The sequence below is a fragment of the Netta rufina genome, assembly GCF_964035555.1.
Source record: "Netta rufina genome assembly, chromosome: 9".
Classification (NCBI taxonomy): Eukaryota; Metazoa; Chordata; class Aves; order Anseriformes; family Anatidae; genus Netta; species Netta rufina.
Genome location: NC_140132.1, coordinates 16,544,561 through 16,553,680, shown reverse-complemented (window position 1 = coordinate 16,553,680; position 9,120 = coordinate 16,544,561).

Sequence of the window (9,120 nt, the reverse complement as noted above, 5' to 3'; positions counted from 1 at the left end):
TTCCCTCCCCCAGGGCCTCTGCTTGGGGTGGCGGGGTCCAGATGGGTGAGGGCACCAGGCTCATCCTAAAATCTGTATAGAGCTTGGGCCAGCCCCCAGCTCACCTTTCTGAGCTACCCAGGCTGGTGTCAGGCCCACGGGGGAGGACAGGCCATGGGTGTCCTTGCGTGAAGCTGATCCCTCAGCCCCGACTGCCCTGGTCCCTACTGATGGCGTGGGGAGCTGCTGGGCTGCAGCAGGGAGCCGGGGATGAGCGGGTGTCCCCTGTGCCCCCCCGGCAGGTTCCAGTGCTCCCAGTGCTTACACGAGTGGTCCTCAGCCAAGGTGCACATCCTCTTCCACATGCGCCGGGGCAAGGTGAGGATGCGAATCTTCCGGCAGAGCTGCCGGCGCTGCCCCAGCGCCCCGCTGGAGGAGCCCAGTTTCAGCCAGGAGAACATGGAGAGGATCCTGCACAACCTGGTGCTTCAGATCCTCAAGGACTTCTACAAGGTGCCCGTGCAGCCCTCTGAACTCCTGGAAGTCGTGGTGGACACCGTGCCGGCGGGGCCACACGATAGCAGCCACTGCGAGGGCTGCCGGCTTGGGGCTTGCTCCAAGCCACTGGTGGCCCCGAAGACACCAGCCTGGAAGCCCAGGAGGCATCTGGGCACGGCCACGAGCCCTCCACTCCAGCTCTTCAGTGGTGGCTTTCCCAAGCAATGTTGCTTTGTGCTCCTCTCTGTAGGTATTTTGGCTGTGATCCTCTTCATCGTGCTTTATTTCACCTTGAAGTAGTGGGAGCTGGGGCTGGCAAAGGGTAGCTGGGGTGATGGCTGTGGGGATGGGGATGATGGGGGTGGTGGATGGAAATTTGGGTGCCCAGGGCCAGCCTTTTTCCCCGTCTCGAGGCTTCCCCAGCACACAGGGGTCAGGGACGGCCACCACCACCCTGCTTGGGCACCTTGGCTCCAGCTCGGGGGAGCCTGGTGGGTCTGATGGCTTCCTTTGGGAAATGTTCTGCATGAGGATGACCCCCCCCCAAAAAAAAAAGATGGAGTGTACCTGCAAGAATAAACCAGCTCTTTGTCCTCAGCCCGAGGATGCATTTGTGCTTTTGTAATTTCTCCAAAGCCTTTTTCTGGGTATGTGTGACCAGCTCAGCTGGAAGCAGGGGATTCCTTTATCAGCTCGTAGGAGACATCCCAGTGCTCTCCTGGCTCAGCCTTAGTGAAGATGGGTACCCAAAGCAGCCGAAGGACACCTGGAACTGAAGGTTTGCAGCAAAAGCACCGGGAGCCAGCAGCACCCGCCCGATCCGTACCACGCAGGTGGTTTGGTGACTTTATGCCTCGGTTTTCTCACCTGTAAAATGGATCCCAGCCATGCCGTGGGCATGCCCCTTATTCCTTCCAGCTTCCCACTGCCCTGGAGACGGGTGCCATGGGGCCAGGCAGGGATCCTGAGTGTCCCCAGGTTGCTGCAGCAGCAGGGCTGTGGGTGACGATGTGTCTTTGTGCTCCTCTCAGTGCTGCCCTGTCTCACCACCAGGGCTCTTCTCTCTTTCAGCGCCTGGTGATCCCGGTGTGAGCACTTTTAGAGCTGAGCCCAGGCCATCAGCCTTTTCCACAGCCACCCGGACCGGGTTGAGGTGCAGATGGGTGCAGATGAGGACCTTCGAGCAGTGTGTGTGTGTCCCTGAGCCCCCACGGACCAGAGCTGCATTGCTTATTCATCTCTGCCCTTCTCTCTGGGGTTTTCTCTGTCCCACCAACTCTCTCTCCCTTTCCCCAACCCTTTCCTCCTCTGCTTCCCTCAGCCCCAGCGCCAGCAGATGGAGCTGCGAGATCTCCGGCACCGCACTGGGAAGCACTGGGACCAGTGTCCTGCCAGCACTGGGAGGGGACAGCCCTCCCTAAAGGGGGGCAGCCCTCTCCCCCATCCCAGTGCCCTGCTGGCTCCCTGCAGCGTGGCTCCCCCAACCCATGCCCTTTGTGGGTATGGTGCCAGCCAGTTGAGCTGGTCTCTCGCTGTGATTTCTCCAGTCTGGGAGCACTGGAGAGAGATGCACAAGCAAAGCACTGGGTTTCCTGAGCATTTTGGGCAGGAGAACCTGAACATCCCCATCTTTCTGGAGGTTTCTCCTTGCTCAGGGCAGCCAGGGGCTGAGCTGTGCTGCGGGAGATGCTGCAGATGTTGTCCCTTCCATCCCAGGGCTGCCCTGGCGCTGGGACCAGCCCTCTCCCCGCCAGCGTTATGTCATGAAGGCGGAGACGCTGCCAAGTTTCTTGCTGCCGTTGCCCCTGGCCCTTTTCTTTCCATGCTGAGGTTTTCCCAGCCCCAGTCGGTCCCCGTGCCTGGCTGCCTGCAGCCTGCCCAGCCACCCAGCTGCAGGGGGAACTCCCTCGCCTCCTCCTGCGAAGCCAGCTCTGGTGGAGACTGCATCCCTGCGGGGGTCCTTGTTTTCTTGCTTGTGTCTCTTCTGCTCTTTTGCAAGGGCAGGGCATCCCTTAACCCTCCTTAAAATGTTCTCCGCACACACCCAGGCTCCTTTCACTCATGGCCTTGCACGCATACGCTGCTTTTTCCCCGGTCCCCTTGCTGATGCTGCCTGCCTGTCTCCTTGTGCTGTGTGTGTTTCTGGGGGGGCTCTGCCCCCTCCATTGTGCAGTTGCTTCATCTCCTTCCCATCACTCAGCAACACCCATGTATACATGGACTTCTGAGCCACAGCCTCATTTTTGGGCTTTTTTTTTCCAGAATACTCCGCTCTGATGTGCAGTTGTGCCGATCTCCCACAGGTTTCTTAGCAAAGTGCCCTCCGTGTGCTGCTCTCCATGGCTCTTGGCATTTTTGGAGGTCAGAGCAAGCCCCCCCAGCTCAGTGCAGTGACCAGGGAAGGTGAGAGGCATGGAGACAGCGAGCCCAAGGAAGGTGGCTGAGGGATGAAGGATGCTCTCCTGGTGGGTCCTGGGCAGGTCCTCACTGTCCCTCTTGTGCCACCCTGGTCTGTCCAGGGCTGGGCTCCTCTGCAGCTAATGTCTGGTGCTTACACTTGGCCAGGGATGGGCAAACCTCACCCAGGGGCATTTTGCTGGGTTTTTACCATAACCTGATTGATAAATTGCTGTCTCTGCGCCTGTTTCCCTGGCAAGAGGCTCTCAGCACCCTGGAAGGTCGCGAAGTGCCGAGGAATGCACGGCCGCCTGCTGCTTTTGCTGTTCCCCTCTGCTGCCCACTCCCATCCCCATGGCACTGGGGCTGGCATTTGGTGGCACGCAGGGGACACGGGCTGGGTGGCATCGGGGACTTCCCAGCAGAGCTGTGGGAGGGAGAAGGAGGAGGACAGGCTCTATTTGAGATGGGTATCTTGTGGGCAGCAGCGTTTTGTAACTTGCCTGGGAGCTGTCTAGGCACAGGTCCTGCAGCTGATGGTCTGATGCCCAGGGGACCATCTTTTGCTTTTGCTTTTTCTTTCTCCTTCCGTTCATTCTTTGGATGTCTTTGGACATGCCAGCACACCCGGGCGTGAGCAAGCCTGGGCAGCCACCCTGCTGTGAACCCCGAGGAGCTCAGTGGTGTTATTCCAGTCCTGTGCTGTAGGAAAATGAGGGCCAAAAGCCCAGCTCCCAGCCCTGGATCTGGGCACAAGGCAGGAAACATGCCCGTGGCTTAGGCTCTCTCCAAAGGCTGGATTTTCACAGCCTGGGGAAGAGATGCTCAGCAGAGCTGTGTCCCTGCCCCAACTTCCATCGTGTTTGCTGCGGAGCCCCTGCTGTGAGGATGTGCTCTCTCCCAACAGCTAGCAGGGACGGGCTGCTTCTTCACCCCTTTTAAAACTAAAGTCCCTTACCTGTTATTTTTTCTGCATGCTGATTGAACCCAGCTTTAATTTTTATTCTCTCTCGCTGCGCTCTGCTCCGGCCACCAAATCCATCTTTAATGACACGCGAGGGCTATAAATAATTGAAGGGCAGGCTCTCACCTCTTGCTTTTCCCTGCAGTTTGCATTCCTGGCCAGTCCAGGTCTGCCTCAGCCCATGAAGCTGCAGGGGCTGTAGCTGAGCAGGCACACTGCCAGCCTGCACACGGGGCAGAGCCCCTCAGCATCCGCCCTACACAGGTGAAACCACAAATGCCGGTGGAACCGCAGCATTTCTCCCCTCGGTGCGTTATCTCTGATCCCCAAGTAGCTTAAAATAAACTGACAGCGTAAACGGAGAGCCCAAGGGCTTTGGAAGTCGCAGTCGGTAGTGACTGGTGGTGGATGCGCTGCTGGACACCAGCCCAGCTGGCAGAGACGAAGGGCGATTTGCAATCCTGGGGGATTTCGTTAGCATTTCCCCCGTGATGCTTAGGGACAAGAGATATATTGCAGGCGCTTCAGTTTAATTGTTTGCTTTCAGGGATAAATATTTTTTTTTTCCCCCAGCACTTCTGAAGAGGGAGTTTATTGAAAGCCAAAGGGCTCAGCGGTGTTGCAGGATTCCTGGCCTTGAGAGGCTTCTCTGCAATCTGCAGCCCCTGGGGACCGTTTCTGAGCTGCCTTCAACCTGTGCATTGCTGCGGGGCAGGGAGCTGGGACACCCCTGGACAGCGGTGAGGAGGCGAGCCCTCCCCTTGGGTCCGCAGGAAAACACTCCTCTCCTCCACAATTCTCTCCCTTTTCTGGGCTGAGGAATCTGCTTTATTTCCCTTTTTCATGTAGGGTATCCATGGGTCCACATCAACACCTGGGCTTTAGCAGCCCACTGCATCACCTGCTGGGCTCCCCGTGCCCGAGGACGCCGGTGGTTGGAAATCAGTGCTCCACCGCTGTGACCTTCCTGAGCCACTCCAGGCTCCGGATGACACTGGAATAAACCCCGTACTGCTCCTTCACCCCGCAGCCGTCCCCCCAGGACACTGTGCCCAGCAGCTGCCACTGGCTCTTCTCGGGGCTGAAGGTGACCATGGGACCGCCTGAATCTCCGCTGCAAGCATCGTTCCCACCTGCACGGGGTGGAAACTGCTGCAGAACCTCTCCAGGAACCCAGACACACTGGTGGAGCGAACTGGGGGCTTGCAGGGAGCAGGGACTGGGATGTGAGGCTGGAAACAGCACAGATTTTACCTTCTTTCTCCCCAGCACAGAGCATGTCATCCGTCACCGTCCTGTGGAGCCTGGCGTAGGCATCTCTGCACTCGCTGTGCTCGACAATGGGCACCTCTACCTGCAACGCAAGTGCTTTGGTTCATTTCTTCTTGCCTCCCCCATCCAGCCTCCTCCCCAGCACTTCCTGAGCCTCTAGTTTTTCTCACCAAGTGCTGTGTGAGCCCCAGCCCCATGGAGGGAACCCCACTGTGATGGGGACACGGGGCAGCGCCATGTCCTGCTAAAAATTATCTCTGTACCAGCCCCTGAGGCCAGCTGTAGCTCTCACCTCCATCAGGGTTTCGGGAAGCCGTTGCAGGAAGGGTTTCCCCCAACCACTGACGATGACCAGGGTGTCTGAAAGGGAAAGGGGAGATGCTGCACTGCTCACCATGTGTGCTGCCCTTGTCTGGTGGTTCTTAGATGCTGGATGCTCCTCCTGCCCACCTTCATGCTGTCTCTGCCTCCCACCTCCCTTCTCCTGAAGGCTGCCCCTGCCTGGCAGCTCCTGCCCCAGCTCCCCCATCTGAGCTGTGGTTCGGGGCTGGGGAGTCCCATAGCTGTGCTGGGGAGCTAAAAGAGACGTGTGGAGCAGGTAGTAAAACTGCCTGGACCTCACACAGGTGTGCAGCAGCTCGGGGAAACAGCTGTCAGGCAGGATGTCTGGGCTACACTTCGATAAGGGACAAAGGGGTTGGGAAGAGGAGAGGGAGGGGATTGTGGTTCTGGGTTCACAAATCACTCAGAGGTGCAAGGATGAGTGTATCAGCTTCATGCAGTCTCTGAGGAGGCTAACCACCACCAAACGCTGTGGCTCTAGCTCTCAAAGGCTGTCTAACTCCCCGGTGAGGTCTGAGAAGCACATGCCACGGATGCTTTCACTTGGTTGATCCCAAGCCAAGCCAGAGGCCTTGTGAGGTCCCTTCCAGCACCATTTCATACAATATTACATCCCTGCCATTGCCTCTCCTCAACACCTTGTCTCTTTCCCTCTCCACCTACCCAAGACATCCCACATACATCGAGGTGCCCCCTGCACCCACCCTGGCTCATTACCCCGCTGCCCTTGGGGTGCACCCTGGCTGCTGCCACTCCTCATCCCCACTCCCTTCCACCTCTTGAGACCTCCCACAGCCCCTTCCCCATGGCAGAAGAGGGAAAGGAGGGCAGCGAATCTCTTGCCTCGTGGCTGCTTCTGGTCGGGGAAGCAAATGGGCATGATGTAGTCGTTCAGTGCTGCTGCCCCGGACAGCTCCACCAGCCCGATGTCGTACTCCAGGGTGTCAGGGTGGTAGGACGGGTGGACGAGGAGGGTTTTGGGGTGCATCTGCTGCTCCGTGTCATCCTGCCTCAGGGTGCTGTGCTTCCCTGGGAGGGAGGGGAGATGTTTGTACCAAAGGGGGAGGTGGCTCCGTGGCGTTTTGGCCATTAGGGCAGCTCCCACTGTGGCTGGGTGCTCTGCATGTGTCTTTCAGAGGTTATTTTGCAAGCTGTGCCCAGAGCCACCGTGGGGAGAGCAGAGCCCTGGGCATGGCTTCACAACCCCCCATCAGTGCTCTGCTCACCCAGGATGATGCTGAAGGAGGAAGGGGCGAGCAGATCCGAGCTGCGGAGCTGGGGGCTCTCCATGTCCAGTTTGTTGTGGAGGCAGTGGGCTGCGGTGACAATCCACATGTTCCCTAGAAAACAACCCCCAGGGCATCAGTGTCCCTCTGAAGAGTCCACCCTAGTTGCTCTTGCTCAAAAACTACATCAGTATTTTCATCAAGCAGGATGGTGAAGCTCAAAGGCACCACATCTGAGCCTGGGAGTCCCTGGGCAGCAGCAGGCTGGAGGCTCCCAGCATCCTACGATCCTCCCTAACCACAGGCAGGATATTCCCAGCCTGGTTTTTACCTCCTGCAGCATCTCCCCGAGGATGGGCTTACCCAGAAGGGAGCCTGCGCAGAAGGGCCGGCCGCCCCGAGCGAGCATGGCGATCCAGGGGGAGGCTCCTCGCTGGGAGAGGTGTCTGCCTGCGGGCCGGGACACGGCGCTCCTGGAAAACCTGGGCTTCCCACACACTGCAACCAGAGGGAAGAAAGTGAGATGTGAGGGATGGAAACACCCAGACTTCGCAGTAAACCCTTACTGGGGTGTGGTGGAGTAAAAGGATACGGGGTGCCTCTCCTTAAGCCTGAGCGAAGGGCACTTTGAGGCCATCACTTGGGTCTTACAACCCTGAGAGGGTTCCCAGACTTTTCCTGCTGTTTCCAAGGGTTTCCAAAGAGCCATATGGTCCTGAGTACTTGCTGCATTCCCAGGCCATGTGGAATGGAGGGGCTCTGATTCTGTGTCGCTGGCAGTGTGGAAAGCAGCCTGCGTTACCAGCAGCGACCAGAAGCCTGGGAAATGGTCCATGGGGAGGTTTCTAGTGGGCCTTGGCTGTTCTCTGCTCAGCAAATACTTGCTGAAGCTGATGGTAATTGCAGACAGATTTCCCAAAGTGATATGGACGTTTCTGTCCGCTGATCACTGTGAGACTGGGTAGTATTCAGGCTTGTAAAGCCCACAGGTTGTCGAACCCGACTGAAGGCTAAGGAGCTTCATCCTTACAAGTGAGCTGGTCTTTTGCAGCACTGCTATACTTGGGTGGGCAGGATGACTGTGTGTGAAATCCAGTAGCTCCAGCCTCTGTCTTGGCCATGGAAAGAGTTTGTGTGATGCAGAGCTGGACTGTGTGGAGCTGAGGGCATGGCTGATAAGGACTGATATGGACAGAGAGCAGATGCGATGGAGAAGGAGCGGGGGTGTGTGGCACAGACTCATGACCTGCCTTTGCCCTCAGTCCTTGACCTTGATCTGCCTGGAATAAAAGCCTCAGGGCACAAACTCAGTAAATATTAAAGTTTTATTTTGTTCTCAAGAGGAAGATTACACAGAACCATCCTTACATGACATTGGATATTTTACAGAATGTAGTATCAAAAAAAGAAATATATATATATATATAAAAATACAGTCGCAGTTACATGACATAGCCAAGAATACAGTTCTTAGCGTGTCTGCAAATCAGACCTTCCTTAGGCCTTCTGCTCCTCTACATGCTCTACAAATGGCCTTTTGGATGATAGCAAAATGGAGAGTGTCTCATTTACTGTTGACTCATTTCTTGCATGGCAAAACCAAAGGAGGAGGAGGAGGAGAGGTCCAAAGGAGATTAGAGGCATGCAGAGGGAACAGCAGGCAGTTGCTGCATGTTGCTTACAGCTATAGGAGGGCTTTGCTGGCAAGTGAAGGAGTTGATGTCCCTGCTGAAGGAAGCTAAGCTTATCTGGCTGTCCCATATGCTGGGTCAGTGCCATCTCGGCAGCCATTACCTTTCCAGCCATGGCTGAAGTTTAGGGCTAATGTGGACACATCCTCACATCCCTGGGGCCAGGTGGACATCACCTGAGATGCCATCAGGAAGGGATGTTTGTCTGCAGATACAAATACCAGCAAACCCACAGGGCTCTCTCACTGCTCCTTGCACAGAAAAGGTGTTACGCAGTGGGGGGGACCTGTGAGGTCCAGGCCTGCCCGTCCAGGTTTCCCATGCTGTCCACAGCCCCTGTTGCTCCTCCAGTTACATCATCTGATGGGAAGAGCTGGCCTGAGGGTGTGGGCAAGTCTTTGTGCACGGCCCAAGGCTTTGGTGGCAGGGAAATGCTGCTTCTGTCACTTTGCCTTTGTCATAGCTTGGAGGGAGCCTCCCCGGGAGGGTGGGCAAGGTTTGGAGCCCGGCAGCATGAGCTAAGGATGGGAGATGAGATCTCACCCTTCGCTCCCTTCCCCCAGCTCCCTAGCAAGCATTTCCTAAGAGAGCAAGCAAAGGGATGGGACCAAGCGCAACGGATGACGTGGAGGGCTGGCAAAGGCCCGAAGTGCGGCTGAGCATCGTGGCTACTGCTTGCGAAAGACCAGAGTCTGGAGCATATTAAAAAACAACAAGAAGAAAGGAAGCTGCGGCAGCAAGCAGTGCTTAG